The following is a 25,256-nucleotide window of genomic DNA, read 5'->3' on the forward strand; positions in this document are numbered from 1 at the left end:
TGTTGCTGGTTGATCTCAGCGATATGTTGCAGGAGGTTAAGGTCGATACAGGCATTGTGCTTAGCAGCTTGTAGTCCTGGTTGGGGACCATGAAGGTTGCTTGAATTACTTTTCTCCCATATTGCAGAGTAGCATGCAGAGTGCCTTTTACTGGCACACAGCATCCCCCCCACTGCATGGAATGAAGTGTCCGTCGGTTGAAGCTGGAGGTCTTTAAGCCATGGAACCATGTTGGACAGGATGGTTACACTGGGGCTAGAGTCTAATTTAAAATTGGTTAGATGGCCATTCAACATGATGTCCACATTCCAGAACAAAGAGCTGCACTCTTTGATCTCAACCAAGAAGAAAGGCTGTGTCTCTCCTGGGTCGCCGGCCTCGACATTGTGGATGGCTTTTGGGTTGTCTGTGTGGTGCTGGAGTTTTGACTTGCACAGCTTACTGAAACATCTCTATCTGTGGCAGTGGAAACACTGGGAATGATGTGCAAGACATTGGTCTTTCCTGCGAGGGTGTTTCACACTGCAGCGCTGGCAAGGTCCTTGGGCAGAGTGGTTCAGGGGTGGCTTACCCTGAATTGGGGTGGTCCCTGCCCTTCTATGTCTTGATATGGTGAACTGAAGTGCGGCTTCTCCCCCATGAAGTGTTGACTCCCCATAGGATGGTCGCACCTTGTTTGTGCAGCTCCAACAGTCTATTTTGCTAGATAGTCTTGTCGAGGTAAAGAAACCTGTGGCTAGCAGGCTTGCAGCCTCTGTGCTGAAGTCCAGAGTAATGATGTCCCTTAAATAAATTTTTGTGCAAGGGCTCCGAATCTGTGGCTGATCTGGGCCATGGATAAAGCACATTGGAGGTGGGAGCGAAGAATTGTGATCCATCTTTAAAATTCTTAAAGTGCAGATGTAGCTTTAAAAGAGAAGAGGGTTTCAAGATGGTGTCGCTGGTTATCGATGAAGAAGGGATTTTCGCGTGCTTCCTGGGTTTTGGCCTGAATTTCAAAATGGCAGCGGTGTTCATTAAGTGGAAGATTGGTGGGGAAACCGTGGATGGACCTATAAATGTTGATCGTATGCTGATCTTATGGCAACTAAATTAGATGAACTCTTGAAGGAATTCCTGACCAAATAATAAACAGAACAGCCTGAGCAACAGATCACTGTCAGAAGAAAAAATAGATTGTACTACCAAATGTCAATAAACCAGTATGAAAATAGCCTAGTTCTGACAAATTGCAGTGACATACTTTCAGGGCCAAGCAGTCCAGAGTTGGATTAATACCAAATGATGGGGTGAATGAGATTTATTTTTTGATCTCTGTCTGCACCATGCTGATACAAAACAGTTTCATGAGTGGTGTCCAGGAAATCACAATTACATTCATCTGTATAAACTGCTGTTTCACATTACAAAATTAATGTGTACAATGTTTACAAATTTGCTTCAAGTCCATGCTAGCACCACCATGCCAGAATTATGTCTGCGAGTTGATGAGAAAATGGTCACATGGTCCAGGAATAATGTAAGAGATCATTTTACCATAGTGATTTTATTTGTATTTATAGTGACTGTAAATAAAGAAACAGGAGGTAATGACACAAAGATTTTTTGTTATACAAGCTATTTAAATTTGTTAAAACAAAACAAATTCTAAAAATGCTGGCACTGCCAAACCAGATCAAGTTGCCAAATGGATGGTATAGGAGCCAAGGCTCTAAATGTAATTATAATTGTGATGGTAGCACCAGGTGCTGTTGCATTGATACTTGTCTGGCTCTCTCCATAGCAACCTCAGCACTCTGCAAACATCCTAAGCTATCACCATTAGAAAGGGACAATATAACGTTTTGGTTTAATGCCACACAACCGCTGCCGCAGAGCAATAATAAAAAGCAGACTAGTGTCTTTAGTAAGCAATGATGTAAAGCTGTCACTGAGAGAAAAGTTTGACGATTATGTTGTGGGGTTCGAGGGTGGGGGGAGGTGGGTATGATTCATTTTCCAGTAAATCCTACAACATGTTTTGTCTTTAAAGGACAACTGTCTTCAGTGCTATGGTACCATAATAGAATAAACAGTCTGCACCAGCAAGATTATCCAAATATTGTGATTCTTATCCTCTTTCAATTATAATATTGTCACCACTGCACCAAAATGTCTGTAAATGATAAAAGATTTTTGATTCCACGGCAATCTATCAGGTTGTTACGGTCTCATAAGAAATGACAAAACACATATCATCTGTGTATTTAAATGTTTAATGAACTCTTAACAGCTGGTGCAGTTTGGACCCAATTGATAACAAATGGGTCCATTGGGTAGCAGCAATCACTAGCTTTAATGTCTGTGGAAAGACCTTTGAAGTGCCAATGAAGCACGTAGAACTTTTATTAAAATAGATCTGATACAGCCTGTCATTTATCTAAGGATCACCTTCACCAGTGCTTCAGAGAACAAATGTTCACAAATTCTGAGCGTTAAAAGTGAAGCAATGTGATGATAATATAGTACATATTATATGCTTGCAGGCTGAAGGAGTCAGGAGAGATCTATGTTTTGATGCACAGAGTTTGATCATTAGATTTTTTTATCCAGATACCTAATGAGGTATTTGTATTCACTGTGAATTTTACATGCACATAAACAGTCATATTTGGATTTCTGACTGTGCCAGCACATGGGGACTTCGATGCAATGAATGTTAAAAATGCTTTGAACTAGGCTTATCTTTCAAGGGTTTAAATTCACAGGAGAGCAGGGCTGGGAGATAGAGATTAAAATGCAGATGGTATTATCTGAGCCAGTAATTTGCTGACAATGAAAGATAATAAAATATCCAATTATTGTTCATGCTTATTGCTGCTGCAACAACTCCATTCTTTTAAACTCAGCAGATGTCATTTCCAAGTTAGACTGATAGATTTTACTCTGAGATAGAAAGTAGTAAGTTTGGCTTAAAACTGATACTGGAGTCACGTTGGATGGAGGTAAGGCAGAAGTCTGATTGCCTCCGTGTAAAATCCAAACAACGTTATTTAAATCAACCAAGATGTGTGGATGTGAGATGAATTTCTTATTTTTGTATCATTATGTATAGATAAGTTGACTTATTGAACTAAATGAACATGATCATAAATGTTGCTATGTAAGTTTCATTGACTAGCCTTGACTGTTCCAATGCACACCTGGTGGTTTCTCACATTCTACCCTTTGTAAACGTGAGATCAACCAAAATTCTGCTCCCTGTGTCCTTACTTGCACCAAGGCCCGTTCACCCATTATCCCTGTGCTCACTGGCCTGCATTAGCTCCCAGTCAAGCAACACTTCAATTTTAAAATTCTCATTCTTGTTTTCAAACCCCTCCATGGCCTAGCCTTCCTTTGTAAACTCCTCCAGCACTACAAATCTCCAAGATCTCTGAAGTCATCTAATTCTGGTCTTTAAAGCATCTCAACATTAATAGCTTCAGCATTGATGCCTGTGCCTTCAGCTATCAAGGCCCTAAGCTTTGGAATTCTCTCCCTAAACCTCTCTGTCTCTCCACCTCTCTTTCCTCCTCTAAGAAGCATATTAAAACCTACTCCTTTGACTAAGCTTTTGGTCATCTGTCCTAAAATCACTTTATGTGGCTAGATGTCAAATATTGCTTTATAACTTTCCTTTGAAGTGCCGATGTCTTGTTGGTTAAAGACACTATATAAATGCAAGTTGTTGTTTACCTTATGGTGAAATATATGAATTTCCAGTTCAGGTCACAAAGGGGCACGATTGCTACCCCTCAGGTTATGCTATTACACAACAGATATTAGATAGTGTGAGTCAACTGACATGAAAGAAAAATTCTCAGGCAGCTGAAACCACTAAATCTCATTAGGTATCTACAAGGGTGTGTTGTGTTAGTGTATTTCAAGGCTTTGCTTGAACAATGCTTTGACTCCATATTTATCCATTCTGCATGTTGCTGTGCCCTTCAAATTGCTAAGTCTTTAGTTTGGTTTCCATCTCTCTGTTTTTCTGTTTATAGCATTTCTACACATTTTGGTCACGTATTATTTCACTCCAATCTACTGTTTAGAGTGGCAACCTTTAAACAATTGTTCAGCAAAGAAGGCTGCATCAAACTCCAAAAATTTACCTTTTATAATTCTGATCAAAATATCCCAAATAATGTTTAAATTATTATAGTTATTATATAATTATTAAATTATATCTGGCAAAGGATTGCACCTGAAATCTTGACACTTGTCTTTTTAGATGGTGATTGATCTGCCGTTTTTGACCAGCTTTTGTGTTTTTGTTCATCCTTGCACAATGTCCTCTTGCATCGTTGAGTTAGATAGATTTTTTGATCAGCAAGAGAGGAGCAGGCAGGGAAGTGGAGTAAGGCCACAATCAGCTCAGCCATGATCCTATCAGGATCAATAGGCTCGATGCCTGCAGGGCAGGCTCGATGGGCCAAATGACCCACTCTGCTCCTATTTCTTATGATCCAATGATCTTATGATCTTTGTATAACTGTATATAACATAGAGAGGCTGATGTTGTCTGAAGTATGATTTGGCCAGATGGAAAGTGTTGCATTCGTGCCACCACCCACTTGTATCAGCATGTGGCTGGCAAGCTGCGGATGCCGAACAGATTCTATGTGGCAGCTTACTTGGATAGGGGTATCAACCAACTACTTTTTCAAGGTGATGGACAGTTGACCCAGAGCTGGGCTTGTGTGCTGGCAGGGAACATAATCCAGGGATGGTCACAGGGACCAATTGTGAGCCAAAGTATTTTTGTAGGACTATGAAGAGAATGAACCCTTGCTGACATGATTAAAATAAAGTGTAAAAAAAATTGTCATGTTTTAGAGTAGTTTGCCGTTTCCCCTTTAAGGGTTATTCCATGGCAGAGACCGATGAGTAGCATACACAATGCATGCTACACCTATTAGTCCACAAAAATTGCATCACAGTCCTACACGGGCATGGGACCCCAACTTAAATGTTGAAATAAAGCACCCATTTGTTTCACCTGGGAGGGCAGACTGCTTGTTTTGAGGTTTTTTTGAACATCATTTCAGATGTGGCTTGAGCAGCCAATGGGCAGGACATGTTTTAACAAGATGCTATATTTGCCCCACTTTCCAGTATAGGCATGTGAAAATCACCCTCAGTCTGTTCAAAGGTGATTATTCTGTATGTTCTATGCTAGCAATGGGCCATTAAAATAGATGTGCACTATATCAGAGATTGTAATAGCGGAGAGCTCTACTATAAAATATATTTGATTGGGAGCAGAACACAAATTCATTTCAATTATCAAAGGACTTAGATTAAACCCTTTTAGTCATATTGCCAGACACTTTTGTAACCCAAATAATCAGGGTCACATCTCCAACGTTATTTTTCTAATTTGGTGTATTGCAATAAAATAACCTGCTTTTTATGGTGCGCTTTGTATCAGACTGCATTTAGTATAAAATCTCAAATCTCTGTTTACCTCTTTTATTAATTTCTGTATGTTTGGCTGACAATATTGGACTTGTGGTAAGATCTTTAGGGCTCACTGGGGCCAGGAATGGAAGCAGGTGGCCAGAAAAATAGTGGCGCCTGTTCTGAGATATGTCCTTCTACTCAAGGGGCACAATTTTGCCATCCCGCCCGTGGTGGGTTTCATGACGGTTTCCAGCGGCAGGCAAAGAGTTGGAAATCCGCCAGCATAAAAACAGTTTGCAATTCTCCCAATGGCGGGTCGGTTATCCCACGCCAACTAGTGGCGTAAACGCCATTTGCATTCATTAACATCTCTTGAATGCTCATTAAAACAGCTGCTCACCGGAATCTTGTCACACCTTCCAATCTTGCATCATGCCAGTGGGAAATTACGTTGGCCTCAAACCCATTTGAAAAGGGATGACGTGCACAAATTGGACCTTAATTCGCTGATAACTTTGAGATGAGTGCAACATACATAGTCTACCTGCCATAGCGCTGCACCAGTCTTGTTGCGATGCATGTCACACTGATGGGACTGTAGGGTTGGTCTGCTCCTGCTTTTTGCCTATGGTGTCCCGAAGAACACCCGTAAGTTGTGGTACTCAAGCAGGCCTCCACTTTCAGACGGTGACCAGTACTGTGGCCAGGGCTGGGAGTGCAGGGGCCGTCTACTCCCGGTGTCTGAGACCATTGTACACAAGGACACCACTGTGCAGTGGTAGTCAGGCAGAACTCCACTTTCAGAAACTAACACTTCAGCCTGGGGTGGGCTGAGGTGAGAATAGGGATGATGAACACAAGGTGGACAATGGGAAAGGAAGACTGTGGAGTGGCAATCAGGGGGAAGGGCGAACATGAAGGGGGAAAAGGGGAGGGAAGGCTGTGGAATGGCAGTGAAGGGGAAGGGCGAACAAGAAGGAGGCAAAGGAGATGGAAGGCTGTGGAATGGCAGTGAAGGGGAAGGGCAAACAATAGGGGGGAAAAGGGGAGAGAATGCTCTGGAATGGCAGTGAGGGGGAGGGCAAACAATAGGGGGGAAAAGGGGAGAGAATGCTGTGGAATGGCAGTGAGGGGGAGGGCAAACACGAGGTGGAATTTCTGGGATCACCCTCTACTTGTTGTTGTCACAAGAGTGAACAAGAGTCTGCTTAGAAAGAAAGGAGAAAGATCTCCTTGTGATGAAAGCCACTGAAAGCTAATGGCTTCATTAACACTATCAAAGGGCTATTCAGAACTCAGTGGCTTCACATCACAGTCACTACGTCTCAAGAGTAATGCGTAGGAATGTAGAATTTGTGAATTCAGGCAATATTGAAGGAAGCACAGCTGCATCATATATGGCATTCCATCAGTGAAGGTTGTCGCCAGATTTGACACTCCTAATGAGCCAAAGGGCATCCATTCATTGAACATGATTGGTCATTAATATGCTACATCAGGGACTGGAGCACAGAGCTAGGTTGGGTCACTTATCTCAGTGGAACATTAGCGTCCCATGCAGGACTCAAGATGTTACGTATCTGTGATGCCATTTTGGTCACCTCAGTGTGTATGCTAATGTCTCAGGGACAAGGCGGCATCAGCCACCAATAAAGTAGGGCAGGGAAAACTATGGACCCTTACAGTTTCATCTTCTGAGCTTCACTTTCTTGCCCCTTGAGTCATTAATGTTTTCACTATTTCCTTTCAGAGAGAAGGCAAAAGTACATATGGATCCAGGGGTCAATGCTGGCTTTGTCAGGGTCCTAATGCAATGGAGGAGGCGAAGGAGGGAGAGGTGATGTCATGCACAGTTCCAGCAGGATGCCATGCTTGAGGGACATGTTCAAGCGAAGCCAGAGCACGAACAGGAGGGTCAGGAGGAGAGACCCAGACAACGGATGTGATTTTCCAGATCTAGGGTTTATCATTGCAGGGTCCCCTATTTACAAATGAGCAAGAGGTAATGCAGTGCAGATCTGCGCTTGTCCCGAACTCTGGTAAATCACATATGTCTCATTCTTCGTGAAGACCTGATGCCACGTGGAGTTGTAGAGTACCCCTGCTAGTGGCTTTGAAGTTGACCGCAGCACTCAATTTCTTTGCCTCTGGGTCTTTCCAGGAATCAACAGGGGACCTGTGTGGGTGCGTAACACATCAATGCATAAAGGAGGTCACAGATGCCCTTTATAGGAAGGCCCATCATTTTGTCAGGTTTGCTCTGGACGAAGATAGCCAGACTGTGAGATTCACTGGCTTCCCGGCATCTCAGGCTTCCCAAGAGTGCAGCGTGCAATAGACTGCACCCAAGTGGCTATACGGGCTCCATGGCAGCAGCCCTTAATGTTTATAAACTGTAAGGGCTACCATTCCAACAATGGACAACTGATGTGCGATCATTGGAAGCACATACTGTACATTTATGCGTGGCACCCTGAGAGCTGCCATAACTTCTACATCCTAAGATACTCCTAGGTGCCTAAGATTTGCAAGGGGCCATTACATCTGCAGGGATGGCTGCTTGGGGATAACAGTTACCCACTGAAATGCTGGCTGATGACAGTAGTGCATTGCCCTCAGAGTTTTTTTGAGGAGAGGTACAATGCCGTTCACAGCTCCACACGTTCTCTTATAGAGCAGACAACAGGGCTTCTGAAGATGTGCTTCAGATGCTTGAACCCCTCAGGTGGCTCACTACAATATATTCTTGATAGAGTTTCCCGCATCATTGCAGTGTGTTGCGCCCATCACAGTCTGGCATTACAAAGAAGTGAACCCCTGCCAGAGGATGAACTGCAGGAGGATGAGAGCTTGCCGGAGGATTTCGATCCGGGGGCCCAGGAACCTTACGAGGCTGCTGAGGGTCAGTATGAGTGTGATTATGCCTTGGAGGAAGGAAAACTTGGGAGACATGTCCATGATACTTTAATTACTGACAAGTTCCATGAAGAGTAAAGTTAAGTGAGGTCATATGGCCACAACTCTCCTACCCTTCAATGCCATTTTCTTTCCTCTCAAGGGATGACCAACCACCTGCAGCGAGAACGCGTTCCACATTCACACTTGTGCGTTCTGGCCTCATGAATTGCCAGGCCATGATCTCTGCTTTGGTCCGCGATGCCCTTACTCTGGGAACTGAGAATCCACTGAGGAACAAGAGCGATGCGAGAAAAGACTTGAAGTCTTCGTCGTCATCTAATGATGCAAACACTACTGCGACTGAGATGTGGACATGCCTAGGGAACTCCTCCTCCTGTGCATGTCTTGTCTTCTGCCACTACCACTGAGGAGACACAAATCCGCTAGAATAACAATGCTGATTGGAAGCCTTCACTCAATGGTGTTCCTTGAAGAAGAAGGGTTAGAAACGCTTACATCACAAACTTCAAATAAAGATTTAAACACATCTCCCTGACATCAAACAAGGGTGCGGAGACTTGTTCAATTGAAGATGACATCACAGGAACGTGAATCTCACAATGGGAGGATGGCTAAACCTCGACATAAGAGGATTCCACTGTACAAATTCACAACGCCTTCAGTTGACCAAAACATTCACATAGCCATCAAATGTATTCATAAAAGTGCAATTTCTTTACATGCATAGCACATCCGTGACCCAAAAGTGGCATCAATTTTTTAAAACTTTCCTGTCCCTACTGCTACATCTGGGTGCAGCTCCGACATCTGCAGCAGAGGTGGAGGCAGCTTGCTGACTGCTACGTCCTGACATCTGTGATGACGTTGGCAGATGTCCTGTGGTGGCCTGAGTCCTGGAGGGCCCCGGCCTGATAAGGCTCAGCTGCTCAGAGGCAGGAGCGCCCTCGGCAGCCTGAGAAGCTGGAGTGGATGGGGTGATAGGCAGAGGGGACTGTGAGCGGCTGCACACCCTTGGAGTGTCCTATGAGGAGGACCCCAGGGTGTCTGAATGACTCATCCTCCCTGTGGGTGCCCGAGGGCCTCGCCCTGACTCCTGCAGGAGATGGTGCACTTGGAGGGAGGTCAAGGTGCCTCATTCCCATGTCGCCTCCATGTTGATGGTGTCCAGCACAGCATGTGGCCATGGAGTGCAGGGTCGAGTGCAAATCCGGTGGGACCTGCTGGACCAAGGTCTCCCTGGTTGTCGTCAGCCTTCCCATGGTGACCTCAAGACGCTCGCATGTCAGAGCCATGACATCAGACAGAATGCAGACAGACTCCTCCATTGTTTGCTCTAGTCTGCTGAGTGACTCTCGAATCTCTGCCCGATGTTCCACCACCTATCATTGCATCTCCAGCACTGAGTTCGCGGCCGCTTCCAGAGGCTCATCATCTGACTCGGACCAAGTGGAGTCTGGTCTCTAAGTGCCAGAGACCTGGGCTGTCCATGCCTCCAACTGCTGCTGGTAAGTGTCAGTGAGGTGTTCTCCATAAAATAAGCCTGACCCTAATCTACAGCTGTGCCCCATTAATGTATGTGTCTCTGAGCTGGTGGAGGGTGAGCACCGTGACGGTTCTTCCAGAGCTTCCTTTTCAGACATGGTCTGTGGGCTTGCACTGATGCTCACCTGGCTAGGGGGCTTCAATCTGCTGGTGCCTAGAAAATAGAAAATAGAGTTTCAGTTAATGAGCATGAGCTAGATAAGACTGCATGTGAGTCACTGTGATTGTCAGGATTTGATGAAGTGATACAGCTGTGATCCATACTAGGTTGCTCGGCAAGGCCAATCTCCCCTTCCCCGCAGGAGTGTTTCCTGTTCTCCCCAACCAGTTTGGCTGCAGCCTCCTCAAACTCAATGACGTCAATGATGTCGGCCATCCCTCCCCCGGCCTGTGATCTTTCACACCTGTTGTGTGCCAGCTTGGCCTGTATGAAGAAGAAAGAAAGGCATGAGATGAGAAGGGATGGAGCAGAGGTTGGGTGAGATGCATGTCCCTTGTGTGTGGTGAGCCCTCCCCAGAAAGGCCAGAGGATGGAGTGTGAGCAACATGATAGATGGGATAGTGGTGACGTAAAAGACTTAGTGAGAGAATGAGTGCTGATATGTGTCACCCGCTAATGGTTGTGTGAAGTCCCTGAAGGGAGTAGCTTTGAGTGCATGATGCCATGATGAGAGTTTGATATTGGAGGGAGTTGAGGGATGACTTACCCTGGCGGACTGGTTGAGATCACTCATCCTGTTCCTGCACTGGATGACATTTCGGGCATGGTTGCCAGTTGTGGTGACCTGCTGTGTGATGGCCTCCCAGGCTGGAGATGTGAATCTGCTGTGCTTCCTGGAGCCATCCCTGGGATACAGGGCATGTCTGTGCACCCGGACTCCTCTGAGCATGGTCTGGAGGGTGCTGCCTTCTTTTTGAGGCTCTCGTCCTTCTTCTTGTGGCTGGAAAACATCTCTGCACATGTCCGGAAGACAGATGAGCTGGAGAGAATGAGATGTATGTGTTGGATTGGCATTTAAATGTGGCAACCGGACCTTCGACCTTGCCAGTTGACAGCGGGCAGACGAATCAGCTCTTGATCCATTAGGTGATTCAGCCCGATACTCACCTGTGCATAATTAATGAGTTTCCAAGGGTGGAACTAGGTGCAAGTTTCCACCATTCTGGCCACCGGGCTGGGTGCCGGTGAAATTGCCCACCAACGCACTTACATTCATAAATGGAAAATTCCGCCCTAGGTGTTGGACTTGGTTAGTGTTGTAATATGCCTTTAGGGGATAGTAAAATGACATCACTAGAAGGGAATTGTGTCATGTGATCCAGTCTTAGTTTCACTTTTGCTTTTAGCAGAGTTCACACACAGCTATGATGTCTCCAAGCTTTATACCTATGTTTTACTGTTCTCACCTGCCTAGTCTTAATAAATGAACTGACAACGTGCTTACCCAATCCCTTGTGTGTGATTGATGCCTTGTATCTTATACAGTAAATAAGCCCAAGGTATTATATGATTATAATAACATGACTGTTTGTAGACAGACTGTAGACATACTCTGTGGTAACCACGTAACACTTGTTTATTACATCTAAACAGGTTACAGGGTAGGTCCGTTACCCCTAGACATGATTCTAACATCCCTCTTGAGAGGGAGTGTAACAAATAACTGACTGATGTCAGTGGTACCTCATCATCTACGTCATACAGTTGCAAATCCCATCTGTTAACCCTTTATATTCCACCTCTCCCAAGTATGCTATCCTACTTTTTAACAACAACATGAAACCAGTGGCGGCATTTTCCATTCTGGAGATAAGTGTGGGAAAGTCACTGTGAATCCCGCTGGGCGGCAGGGTGGGTTCTTGTGCCAGATGGTCCGCTCTTCAGTTCATTATTTATGTATTAGCAAGGAGTTCATCGAATCTCGTGGCGGGACGGGCTGCGATTCATTTGGCCCCCCATTACCTTATTGGTTCTTGTCTAAATGGCACCCATTCACTCTCTGCAGGCTAGGTGTGTGGGGAATCTATTGGAAATGATGTCCAGAAGATCCAAACCATCTGTCCCAAAGTTCAGCCACACCTCCCTGGAGAAACTCCTCCAGGCAGTCCAGGACAGGTGAGAGGTCCTCTTTCCAGGGCATGGAAGCCGGAGATCCATGAACCTGACCACGGCAGCCTGGGAGAAGGTCTCCAGGGAGGTCAGCACAGCTGGACTCCAGAAGAAGACTGCCCTGCAGTCCAGGAAGAGGATGAATGATCTCATCACCCTGTTCCTCACTCCAAACTCACACTCTCTAAAGGGCATCAGACATTCTAAGAGTTACAATCCACAGGGATGTCACAGAGGACCAGCAGAAGGGACATCACCACTGATTGTCTGACATACATGTTAACATCATTACTTCATGTAAATCCTGCACAAACGGCATCTTCATCCCTTAATGGGGAGGACACATCACACACAGCAAGAGGGCATGCATCTGATCTCTTTAATCGGTGATGCTCACAATTAATCCATCTGTCTTTATGCAGGACAAGATCTCCCACAACAGAAAGGGGAGATCCCAGACCGGAAGTGGATGGTGGAGTTGAGGCCACTCTCCCCCTACAAGGAGCAGGCGGCAGAGCTGGCTAGTGAGGAGAGATCATTCCTGCGAGAACAGAATCCCCCAACAAGCCAGAGCAGGTCCATGCAGTAGACATCAGCCACAAGCTGACAATGTCTGTGAGTGACCTATAATGTAGGTGCCTGTTTAACCAATGACTAATTATCCCTTTCCTCTATTCCAGCCACCAGCAGGAAAAGGTGGAGGCAGAGCATCAGCCAGCTCCAACCCCCGGACAACCCCAGATGAGGAGGCTGAGGAGGCATCCAACGAAGACCCGTCACTGTGTTCACCACCACCCTCCACCAGCACAGATACACACGTCTCAGTGGCACCTATTTCTAGACTGTGCTTAAGGTCACTATCTAGTGAGCACCTCATGGACACATGTCCACAATAGGTGAAGGCAGAGGCAGCCAGGGTCTCTGACACTTTTAGTACTGCTGGAGACCAGGCCCCTGCTGAGTCCGAGTCCAAAGATGAACCTCTGGAATTGGCCCTCAGAGAAATGTTGGGGCTGCAAAAGCAGGCAGGAGAACATCAGGCAGGGTTGTCAGAGGCTGTCAGCGGATTGGAACAATGGATGGAGGAGCCCATCCACATTCTGTCTGATGTTGTTGCTCCAGCATGTGAGCACATCGAAGTCTCTGTTGCTGACGAGGTCTGGCAGTTTCTGCCGGATTTGCACTTGGACCTGCTCACCATCACACTAACCATGAGTGCATTCCAGCAGTGGCTAGGTGAGAGGGGGACAGGGCACCTCGAAATCCCTCCAGGTGCACTTTCTCCTGAAGGTGTCAGGGATGGGTCATCAGGCACCCACAGGCAGGAGGAGTGTCAACCGGACCCCTGGGGGGCTTCCACACAGGAGGGGTCCAGGAGGACTGGACACAGGAGGTGTCCAGCCACACCAAATTCCCTCTGCCTGTGCCCCCATCCACTCCAGCAGGTCAGACCGAGGAGGGTGCATCTGCCCTAGAGCAGGAGACCCTTATCAGGCCAGGACCTTCCAGGCCTTGAGCCACCAGTGGATGCACGCCAAAACCATTTCATAAAACAGGGCATAGAAGTCAGTTGGCTGCTTCCACATCTTCTATGGATGTCAGGGCTGCACCTCGATATGGTGGTAGGGTAAGGGAAATTATGAAATCACACAATGGTAGCATGGGTGTTCAGTCATTATCTATACTTTGTAAATATATTTTGCTTCTCTCCATCAAAGTCTCAGCTACTGAGTGCTTCTTCCATGTGATATAATGTTCCACTGTCATCCAAGGGTAACAGATGCCACCCTCCTCAATTATTTTCCGTCGTGTCCCCCAGTTCTATGTTATCTCAATCAATCACTTTAAGTTCATATAAGTGACATGAACAAAGCAAGTTCCTATATGAACATGATGGTGGACGATGCCTTGCATCTGGAGGTCATATAATGCGGCCTCATGAGCATAGTTCTTGGAAGGTTATTGGTTATCCTGATTCAGTTGCACTAAGTCTGTTCTCCGTGTATGTTATCTGTATTTAATATAGACCCGTGTTGGAGTCATTCCAACCAAGTCCACTTTTTAATGGTCTCCATGTAATGACTTTTAGGTTGAGTTTAAGGTTTAATTAAACCTTTCATCCCTGTCTGCAGCATTAACTCGTTACCGTGTTTACCGCTGAATATTACTCCTTTATTAGTTCCCACTCTCCATGTGCATGATGCAGAGCAATGGAAGTAGTTTGCATTTGTTGACCTTTGAAATGTCTTTTAGACGGCAATGAGTCTGCGATGTTATAAGTGAGTGCCTTACCTCATGATGTTGGCCTGTTACATATGAGGATGTTGGTTTGCACCAGGAGGTCTGGCTAGCGTGGCTTGATGGAATCGCCGTGCTAAGTCTCATAAGGGCAATTGACATGGTTATCCGATCCTGACAGTGTCATCAGTGTCTTAGGCTTCCTTGTACATATCATACTCTGTTAGAATGAAAATGCAGAGGAGAATGGGATGAGAGCGAAACTCCTGAGTGGTCCTTAGTATTTATGAAGGTACTAAGTTATCCTTAAATGCTGTGTCGATACTGACTGTGCCATGTGTCTCCTAGATGCCATGCCAATGCTGGGTGTGAACCTGGGAAGCTCCCAATGAAGGCTTGGTCTTGAGTGATCACATGATTGTTCTGCTGAAGCACTCTCTGTGCATATAAAGGTAACCTAACTCGCAGGTTCGCTTCCATGCTGTAGAGTGACAGATCACAGCGTCCTGAAGAGCAATGTCATTCTGGGGGCTCAGTATCAAGATGAGGCCTCACCATTAATCATGCATGATTAATGGAGAGATGCCACTGTCCGGATTTAGATCTGTCCTCAGACCTCAAGTGATAACCAGTGTTATGGACAGGAAGGGATCAGTTCAAACAACACTGTGTTCCTCTTATCATCTGTCCATAAATAGAAGGTATTTTGAATTAGTTTGCTTTTTATGAATAACCCATTGGCTTTTGTGTGATCCAATTTTACTAATAATCCAATTTTCCTAATAATCGCACAACAAACTCAAGTTAGGATTAACTCAGCAGGTTAGTTCATTATACACATTCAAAATCCACGAAAACGAGTGTTAGCGACGTCCCACTCTGCATTTGCACAGTAAAGGGAGGGATACAGGAAAGGAGGTTTTACAATTCAAAGATCACAGAAGAACTAAATATTGATTCAAAGAGTCCCAAAGTCAGAGTCCAATGAGGAAGTCTTTCACATAGGCATTTGATTGTCGGCTGGCTGGAGACTGGTGTTGTAAGGTTCACTTTTTCAGGTGGCGTTGATGTCGTAAGATGAAATCAGCACGTAGAGATGGCATCAATTCCTTAGGTGATGATACAAAATCTTCCAGTCGAGTCACATTAGATGGGCCTCTGCCTGTGGGGCATTATCATCCACGCCTTCTTTGCTTTCATCCCTTTCTGCTTTCTCCTTGTCCAAGTGCGCACCTTCTCCATCTCTCCATGTGGTAACTCATTCTCCTTTTGCAGCACCAGCTTGTGTAGGGCACAACAAACCATGATAATTCACAATACCATTTGTGGAGAGTACTGGAGAGTGCCACCTGATCAGTCCAGATATCTGAAATGCATCTTCAACATGACAATGGTCTGCTCAATTAAGGATCGTGTTGCAGAATGTGCTGCATTGTACCTTTCCTCAGATGCGCTCTGTGTCCGCCAAATGGGCGTTGTTGGCCATGTCTTTTGGGGGTACCCTTATCACCAAGGAGCCAACCCTAAATGCGCTAGGGGCCCTCAAAGAACTGTGGAACCTGCGAGTGACTCAAGATGTAAGAGTAGTGTAGCTCCCAGGCTATCCTGCACAAACATGCATAATTTGCTTTCATAGATCACAGATTAGCTGCACCTTTAGAGTGTGCAATCCTTTTCTATTAATAAATCTTGTTGCTGCCAGGGAGCTCTTAAGGCCACATATGTGCAGTCGATGGTGCCCTGCACTTCTGGGAAGCCGGAGATCACTGCGAATCCACTGCTCTGGCAGCCTGGCTGGCTTCATCCAGGAAGAACTGGATTTTAATGTGTGTCTTATTGAAAAGGGCAATGGAGGCCCCCCTTTATGGATGATTGCAATATTCCGTAGAGGTCCCCAGTAGAGCCCAGGAACAATCTGCTGGCAAGAAAGTTGAGAGTGGCAGTTACCTTCAGCATGACTAGCATTGCATGGCCTCCCAGTCCTTGCAGAGTGAGATCCTCATGGAGGATATAGCAGATTATGCTCCACCGCATCCCTTAACAAGTGAAGACGTCTTTGGCACTCTCGCTCCCCTCCATGTATGATAGGTGTCTTTTGTAGAGCCTTGTTCACACCAAACGCCTCCATGGATGTGGACCCTCCTCGTCAGCATCTGGGTCTTCCTCAGCCCCTGCTGGCTCTTGCTCCTCAGGGCGACGTTCTTCCCTGAGCTCTGCCAAGGGGGACAGGCCCTAATTGCCCACATGTCAGTAAGGGAGGCATCTAAAGAGGGAAGGGGGTGCAAACAATTAAGGGGCCTTGGTTATTGTTCATAAGCAACAAGCTCTAGACAAGGCTTCACATAATCATTTCAGTGGTCATTTCTTATTGGCCACAGCCCTTGCAATGGTGAAATTGGAGTGAGGTTGGGCTAGTGTCTGGGCTAAAGGAGGCAGATTGACAGTAGCCTGACTGAAGATAAGAACACATGGCTGTATTCAGCCTGATCAAAGCTCTTTGTGAATGTGAAGTCACATCGGAGGGGGATGCTCAGCCACTTGTGATCCTTCAGGATGTACTTCAGCTGCAAGGGGTGGCTTGGGGATGATATGTCAGAAATGAGGGCTGGCCTAGGGTTTCACACCGGCTTCGTGGCTTGTCGATGGAGGGAGAGGGAGAGCATTCCAGGGTAAGGTGCTTTATTCTCTCCATTCTATTTGTCCAAAGATCCAAAGAGCAGTGTAGAATGCAGGCTGCAGGCGATGCCGCCTCCTTGGTAGTTCTGATGCGAGTGAGGAGAAGAAGGGCCTATTGCTTTATGGCAGAACTCAGGGAAGAGCGGGGGTGGTGGTGGGGCGGTGGTGATAAAGAAATAGCCAACAACGTAAGTAACAACAAAGTAAATGTGGCACCATTGAGAAATAAGAGTGCAGTGGAATTAAATTTAAAAGTATTTGATGAAATAAGAAAGCTGGCAACTCCCCAAGGCTCCTTGACAGCACCTTCCAAATCTATGATTCCTGTCTGAGCAGCCAGGACTGTAGGTGTGGGACTTGGTTCTTAGACAGACTGTAGACATACTCTGTAACACTTGTTTATTGCTGCTACATTTAAATAGGTTACGGAGTAGGCACATTGCTCCTAGGCATGATTCCAATCTCTCTCTCTCTCGAGAATGACTGATGTCAGTGTACATCATCATCTGCATCATACATTAGCATATTCCATCTATAAACCCTTTATACTACAGTGCCGGCCAGCATGCCGGTTCCCCGTTTCCATCCCACACCCGGGCCATTTTTCTAGAGATATAATGATGGGGACATGTGGCAAGGCTGCCCACTCACAAGCAGCAGGTAACAAATTGAATGAATTAGAGGCCTATTAAGGCCTACTGTCAGAGGCTGACATGGGACTTCCCAGTTGGCCTATAGATCCTCACGTGGTGGGGTACAGCTTTGCTGCCTGGAGGTAGCCCCCTGGTGGCAGACCGCGGTGCCAGTGCTCCAGGCAGACTGAGAAGTCCCAACCATACCTGGGTTCAGCAGGAGCGCTGGCAGCCCTATTGAGAGGTTTGGCCACTGAGCCCCCATGAGCTGGAAAGAGCTTGCCTTCATTTTGGTGAATGCTCTTCCTCACTTAGCTGCTATGGCATCCTGCTGCTGCTTTCAAACTGAATAGCCTCTTATTAGCCCTCCAGCTTCAAAAGCCCATCCACCATCCTTAATTGGATGGTGAACCCACCCTCTGGCCATTAATTGGCCAATGCAGGGAATATCACAGGTGAGTGACTGTTTCCCAAACAGTCTGGCTTCAAACTCCCAATTCAGCCTGATCACGAGGTTCAGAATCCTTCATGAAAGTACCCTCTGTCAGGATTTTCCAATTATCATACTGACAAAGGAGTGTTATCAGACAAAACTTGACACCAAGCGACATATGGAGATAATAGGACTGATGACCAAAAGCTTGGTAGGTTTTAGGAAGTGCCTGAAAGGAGGAGAGAGAGAGGTAAAGAGGGGATGGGATTCAGGGAGGGTATTCAAGAGCTTAGGGCCTAGGTAGCTGAAAGCACAGCAACCAATGTGGAGTAATTAAATGGGGTAAGAGGCCAGATTTGAAGGAATGTAGAATCTTGAAGGCTTGTAGGACTGCAGGAGGTTGCAGATAGGGAGGCACAAGGAAATGGAGAGATTTGAAAACAAGTATGAGAATTTTAAAATTGACATTTTGCTGAATTGGGAGCCAATATAGGCCACTGAGCATAATTTTATTTTTTATTCATTCACTGGATGTGGGCATCGCTGGCTAGGCCAGCAGTTATTGCCCATCCCTAGTTGCCCTTGAGAAGGTGGTGGTGAGCTGTCTTCTTGAACTACTGCAATCCATGTGGTGTAAGTACACCCAAAGTACTGTTAGGGAGGGTATTCCAGGAATTTGACCCAGCAACAGTGAAGGAACAGCGATATATTTCCAAGTCAGCATGGTGAATGACTTGAAGGGAAACTTGCAGGCGGTGGTGTTCCCATCTATCTGCTGCCCTTGTCATTCTAGATGACAGTAGTTGTGAATTTGGGAGGTGCTGTCTAAGGAGCCTTGGTGATTTCCTGCAGTGAATCTTGTAGATGGTACACACTGCTGCTATTGTGTGTTGGTGGTGGAGAGAGTGAATGTTAGTGGATGTGGTGCCAATCAAGCGGGCTGCTTTGTCCTGGGCGGTGTCAAGCTTCTTGAGTGTTGTGGGAGCTGCACTTATCCAGGCAAGTGGCAAGAGGCAAGTTGTGCCTTGTAGATGGTGGACATGCCTTGGGGAGTCAGGAGGTGAGTTACTCACCGCGAGATTCCTAGCCTCTGACCTGCTCTTGTAGCGACAGTATTTATATGGCTATTCCATTTCAGTTTCTGGTCAATGTTGATAGTGGGAGATTCAGTGATGGTAATGCCATTGAACATCAAGGGGCGATGGTTCGATTCTCTCTTGTTGGAAATGGTCATTGCCTGGCACTTTTGTGGCATGAATGTTACTTGCCACTTGTCATCCCAAGCCTGGATATTGTCCAGTTCTTGCTGCGTTTGGACATGGACTGCTTCAGTATCTGAGGAGTCGTGAATGGCGCTGAACATTGTGCAATCATCAGCGAACATCCCTACAGAGACCTTATGATGGAAGGAAGGTCATTGATGAAGCAGCTGAAGATGGTTGGGCCTAGGACATTACCCTGAAGAATTCCTGCAGTGATGTCCTGGGGCTGAGATGACTGACCTCCAACAACCACAACCATCTCCCTTTGTGCTCGGTATGACTCCAACCAATGGAGGATTTTCCCCCTGATTCCCATTGACTCCAGTTTTGCTAGCGCTCCTTGTTGCCACACTCACTCAAATGCAGCCTTGATGTCAAGGGCAGTCACTCTCACCTCACCTCACGGATGGGTAAATGGGACTTATTGCAAATTGAGATATGGTCAGCAGTGTTTTGGATGACCTAAAGCTTATGAAACCTTTTCTGATTCACAAAATTATGCATTAATTTGATCTCAGCTGGAAATGAGAGGAGCAGGAATCTGAATTTGATATAGAAAAGTTTTCCTTTAAAGATTAAGAATGATGCTCATTAATATTGAAATGACCTACATATAAAATGAAGTCTCAGTGAGTCTATCGTTAAGATTAATCTAATTTCTGTTAGTTAGAATATGTTGCAGAAAATAAAGCTTTAAAATCATTAGTAAAGCTCATGGAATTGCTGACTGGGAGTTTTGCTGCACCGAACCTGGTCTCTGCCAATATTCAAATGTATAAATTGTGAAGCAAGTTTCTTCTTGCCAAAAATGACTTCATTTATTTGCACAGACAATTTTCAATATGATTTTCCTAACCCTCTTAGGACTGGAGCATAGTTTAAACAAAAATTAAAAAAATAGAACAGAGCAGTTTTTTTAAAAAAAACTTCAGGGGTTATAAAGATTGATGTTCTCTGGCACCTTACATTTATCCAAAGGCATTATGTAGCTAGCTGCTCCCTCATGACATTGAATGGAGGTAGTCTGGTATCTGGGGCACAGTATAATGTTGTGGTCCTATTTCATGCTGGCTAGAGAAGGACAACAGTGAGCTGGAAGCAAAGCAGTACAAGAGAGCCTGGGCAGTGAAGCACAGCAGTGTTGGAAAGTGCAACCAATGGTGAGGAGCAGGGATGGGGCACATTGAATACAAAACGTCAGAATTAAAACAGTGGACCCTGAGAGATGTAAAGACTTGAGTGTTTGAAGGCTGCTGTTCGGAGAGAATTATTTTATCCCTGTATCTGACTTATTAAGAACGCAGTACCCAGGAGAATTTTATTTTGATTTTTCCAATTAAAATTTGTGGTTATTAAGCAGTAGATATTTGCATGGCTGAAAATCACTGGCCAATCACAAAGCCCATCACATTATTGGGATCAACTCAGTTTTCACTCCACCTGATTTTCTGTTGCATTGGAAAAGAAGATTGGGGCAACTGTAAAATGGGCTGCCAATTCGCTGTTGCTGGTTTTGCTCCACTGCACAAGAAGAATTTCACCACTGTGTTTGTAGGCACATCTTTCACGTTCAGTACTGTGTTATATTCAGTAGACTTAACACAGCATCCCGGCAGTCAAGTGGTATGTACAGCAGCATTTGTTTGTTCTAAGAGTTTGCTTCTTGCTTAATCCTCTTCACCCAGCAGGCAAGTCTCAAGTACACAAATCTCACCTGGGGAGCCTGTACAGAGTAAACTCCTTGGAGGCATTACCAACATATACTTGCTAACTTTTATGGAGTGTTGTTGAGAAATTTGAAATCTATTTATGATGTCATAAATATTATTTATAGGACTTTAAATTCAGCTGGGTCAGAAAGCATAATAATGATTGAAACAGACTTGAAAAATAAATGGATCAATATGCCTGGTTTGTTGTGTGGTTGCTGTTGCTATCAGATTGAAACCTTGAAAAATATCTGAGTGATTGAATTGGTCCTGAGTGGTAGTTTTTCATACTTGTTTGTATTTGAGCCAGTCAGTACTGTTAACCTAACATATTGTAGCTATGTTTGCCAATCTGAAGAGCATGATCGGTGATTCTTTGTATATAGACGTATTTAATGGGCAAGGTAAACTTATCAGCCATGATTGAATGGCGGAGCAGACTCGATGGGCCGAATGGCCTAATTTCTGCTCCTGTGTCTTATGGTCTAAGATGAGAAATTAAATGTATGAGGCATGATATATTGAAGGCTATCAACCTGAAACATTGGGTTGAATTTTCACCCTGATGTGGAGGCAGGTTTGGAGGCAGGCATGCAGGCAATTTCTCGCAACTGGTTGACATGCTGGTCTACTGCATGCTCCCGCCTCCAGCCTATTTTCAGCTTCTGGGGAGGGATAGCTACCCACCTATCAATTAGGCTGATTAAAATGTCAATTGTGGGCACTCTACGCTGGTTTTTCCAGCTGACAGATAAGCTCTCCAATGTGGCTGGAACCCAAAGATGGAATGGTGGTGGCCTTCCGGTGGCAGGCTGGGGCATTGCCAGAGGTGCACCCTACAAAGCAGCCCAGCGTGGATCCTCTGGGCTGGGCGAGCTACAGCCAGGGCCTCAGGCCATCCTCTGGAGGTGCTTCGCCTCTACAATAATGACCTGGCAGCTGTGGCCACAGTATATATTGTACTATTTATATGTCTTCAGAGGACGCTTCCATCTTGAGGTGCCCTCGCCATCTCCCACCTACAGTGTCAACGCCCACCTCCCCTAGTGCAATTGCCAGCTACCTAGAGCCTTGGGTGCTCCCATTGACCCTGCTGACTGTGGAGCCTGCCCACCATCCTTAATTGGACAAGGCTCCCAGAGGAGGCCTCTTAATTGGCTGCCTCCTCGAAAATCCCCTCCAAAGTCTGACCACAGTGGGAAAGGGACCCTGGAACTAAAATTCAACCATTAACTCTGTCTCTCTTTTCTCTCTCTCCACAGGTGCTGACTGATTTACTGAGTACTTCTGGCATTTTCTATTTAAAATCTTCCTGCACATTTCACACAAAACCTCAGCACCTCTAGTTGCCATTGTGCCTGATTTATCTTCCCATTACACATAGAAGTTTCAAGCACAGAAAATGAACTCCATTACATTGCTAGGGAGTAAGAAAATTATGATATGGACAGAGAGAGTAACTCACTTCTTGCCCTCAGATTATAACAGTCAAAAGCAAACTCACTGTTCTATGATTTTGAACTCTTCTTTGTGGAAAATGATGCCATTGTACACAGTTTTCTGTCATTCTGTTTCTTTATTCTACATTGTAGCATTTACTATAAGTTAGTGTAAAACTTTGAACTTACAAAAAAAATTCCAGTGAAGTCCAACGCAAACTGGAGGAACAGCACCTCAACTTCCGACTAGGCACTTTACAGCCTTCCGGACTGAATATTGAATTCAACAACTTTAGGTCTTGAACTCTCTCCTCCATCCCCACCCCCTTTCTGTTTCTTCCCCCTTCCTTTTGTTTTTTCCAATAATTTATATAGATTTTTCTTTTCATACCAATTTCCATTATTTTTAAATCTTTTCTGCCCCCCCAACCCCACTAGAGCTATACCTTGAGTGCTCTATCATCCATTCTTAATTAGCACATTCGTTTAGATAATATCACCAACTTCAACACCTCTTTGTTCTTTTGTCTGTGACATCTTTTGATTATCTGCTCCTATCACTGCTTGCTTGTCCCTACAACCACACCACCCCCCTCCACTTCTCCCCCCCCCCACCTTAAACCAGCTTATATTTCACCCCTCTCCTTGGATTCACCTAGTTCTGTTGAAGGGTCATGAGGACTCGAAACGTCAACTCTTTTCTTCTCCGCCGATGTTGCCAGACCTGCTAAGTTTTTCCAGGAAATTCTGTTTTTGTTTTGGATTTCCAGCATCCGCAGTTTTTTGTTTTTAAAAAAATTCTCTGTTGTATAAAGGGCATTTATATTCTAAACATGTACCTTTGACATTCTTGGGTTTGCTCTCAGTGTTGTAAAATTAAATAGATTGAACTCAATCACTTTTGTAATATATTTTTACAGTAATGACCAACCTATTTTATGACTATTTCATTGCCTGTCATTGCCTGTCTATAATAACTATAATCTGTTTTGAAATGTACTTTCATTATCAAAAAATAATCATGATATATACCTGGAAACTATTGTAATGTAGTGATTTATACAAGCAACTCAAATATTGCTTAGATCGGGGAGACACTGGTGTAATGGTAGTGGTAGTGGTTTGGTTGAGTGGGCGGAAAAGTGGCAAGTGGAAGTCAATCTGGAAAAGTGTAAGGAAATGCATTTGGGGAGGGCAAACAAAGCAAGGGAATACTCAATAAATGGGAGGATATCAAGAGGGGTCAAGGAAGTGAGTGACCTTGAGGTGCATGTCCACAGGTCCTTGAATGTGGCAGGACAGGTGGATAAGGTGACAAAGAAACCATATGGAATACTTTACTTTATTGGATGAGATATTGAATACAAAAGCAGGGATATTTTGCTGGAACTTACTGTTATGATCCAAGCTGAGGTTACCCCTGGACAAGCCTGATCCTAGAGTGGAACCCAGCTTGATAGATCCTAACTTTAATTGTTGTTTGTTCAGATACATGGAAAGTAGCAACTGAACAGAGGCATAGAAGTCAGCTGATGAGCTTTTAACAAAGGAATAAAACATTTATTCAACAAGAAAAGAGGAACCATATTATATACTCCTTCACCCACAACAATACCTTTACAGACATAAACAGATTTGTAAGGATAACACAAGTTACAAAAGCTATCTTATACTCTAATGTACACAGAAAGTACAGTCCATGTAAACCTATGGCACCCTGTGGTCAGACACACCACTCTCTGAAACCAAGTGACAGATGCCACCTCAACCAGATGCTCTCCTCAACTCCCCCCAGATGCTTATCACACCATGAGCTAGCCAGTCTCACTGAATTCTGTCCTTCACACGAGGGATTCCAATCTCCATTCTCCAGGACCTCGCCTTGGAATCTTCTCCCAAACTGACCTTTTTGCTCAGACACCTTCCACAAGGGTTCATCTCCAGGGTTTCGAACTCTCCTTCTGATGTTCCTCTTCCCTGGGTCACCACATGCACTCAAACTATCTTCCATGTACTCACTCTCACCAACTCAGCCTTAACAGTACACCCCTGCTTCACATGCCCATAGCAAAGAATTACAGACCTTCAGTTGTCTCTTTGAACCTTCTTGCTTCTTGCAAGCTGTTCTCACTTTAAATCTGATGCTTGGAGCCTTTCTCTTTGCCTCTCATTCTTAACTTCACTTAACTTTTCCCCGGTTCCTGTCCTTCCTTTAACTAGAAGGTATTCTTTGGACTTTCTCTTCTTCCACTGCCCTGGACTTTTGGTGTTTTTCTTATCTTGGGACTTGGTATCTGTCCCCTTTTAGGCTGTTTCTGCTTCACCGCTGCCTTCAAACCAACTGAACTCAAACACCTTCTAAAACAAGCTGCTGTCTTTCTTCTCTGTGTGTGTCTGTTGGAGGAACTTGCCTATCTGGCCCCCCTGTTGCTAGACAACTGCACTGTTCTTCCTACTCTTGTGTTTGCTTTTACTTTATAGGGGTCGTAAACATCTCAGAAACACAAGTAGCCTTTTAAAGTGAAACTAAAATTCCATTTGAACTTTCTTAACACACAGATATAGAAATACAAATCAAACTTAAACTTTAAAGCTGAAACTCATTCCTAATACCCACAAATACAAGTATAACTTACTTAAGCTATCTCTACTTCTGAACACTTAATGAAAATAAAAGCCCATGGTATAGGGGGTAACCTATTAGCATGGATAGAAGATTGACTGGCTGGCAGAAAGCAGAGAGTATGCTTAAATGGGTCTTTTTCAGATTGGCAGGATGTGACGAGTGGACTCCCACAGGGGTCTGTGCTGAGGCCTCAATTTTTTACGATTTACATCAATGACTTAGATGAGGGAAGCGAAGACATGGTAG

General features: G+C 45.0%; 1 long non-coding RNA gene across 1 annotated transcript in view; it reads left to right on the forward strand.

The window, feature by feature from the left end:
• LOC121280974 overlaps window positions 1-22,284 on the forward strand; it is a 29,069-nt gene extending 6,785 nt beyond the window's left edge. The window contains exons 2-3 of the long non-coding RNA XR_005943776.1: window positions 14,582-14,685; window positions 22,208-22,284. This is a non-coding gene — a long non-coding RNA (uncharacterized LOC121280974). The remainder of the gene's footprint in view (window positions 1-14,581; window positions 14,686-22,207) is intronic.
• The last annotated feature ends 2,972 nt before the right edge of the window (window positions 22,285-25,256 follow it).

Source organism: Carcharodon carcharias, chromosome 1 (assembly GCF_017639515.1).
Source record: "Carcharodon carcharias isolate sCarCar2 chromosome 1, sCarCar2.pri, whole genome shotgun sequence".
Taxonomy (NCBI): Eukaryota; Metazoa; Chordata; class Chondrichthyes; order Lamniformes; family Lamnidae; genus Carcharodon; species Carcharodon carcharias.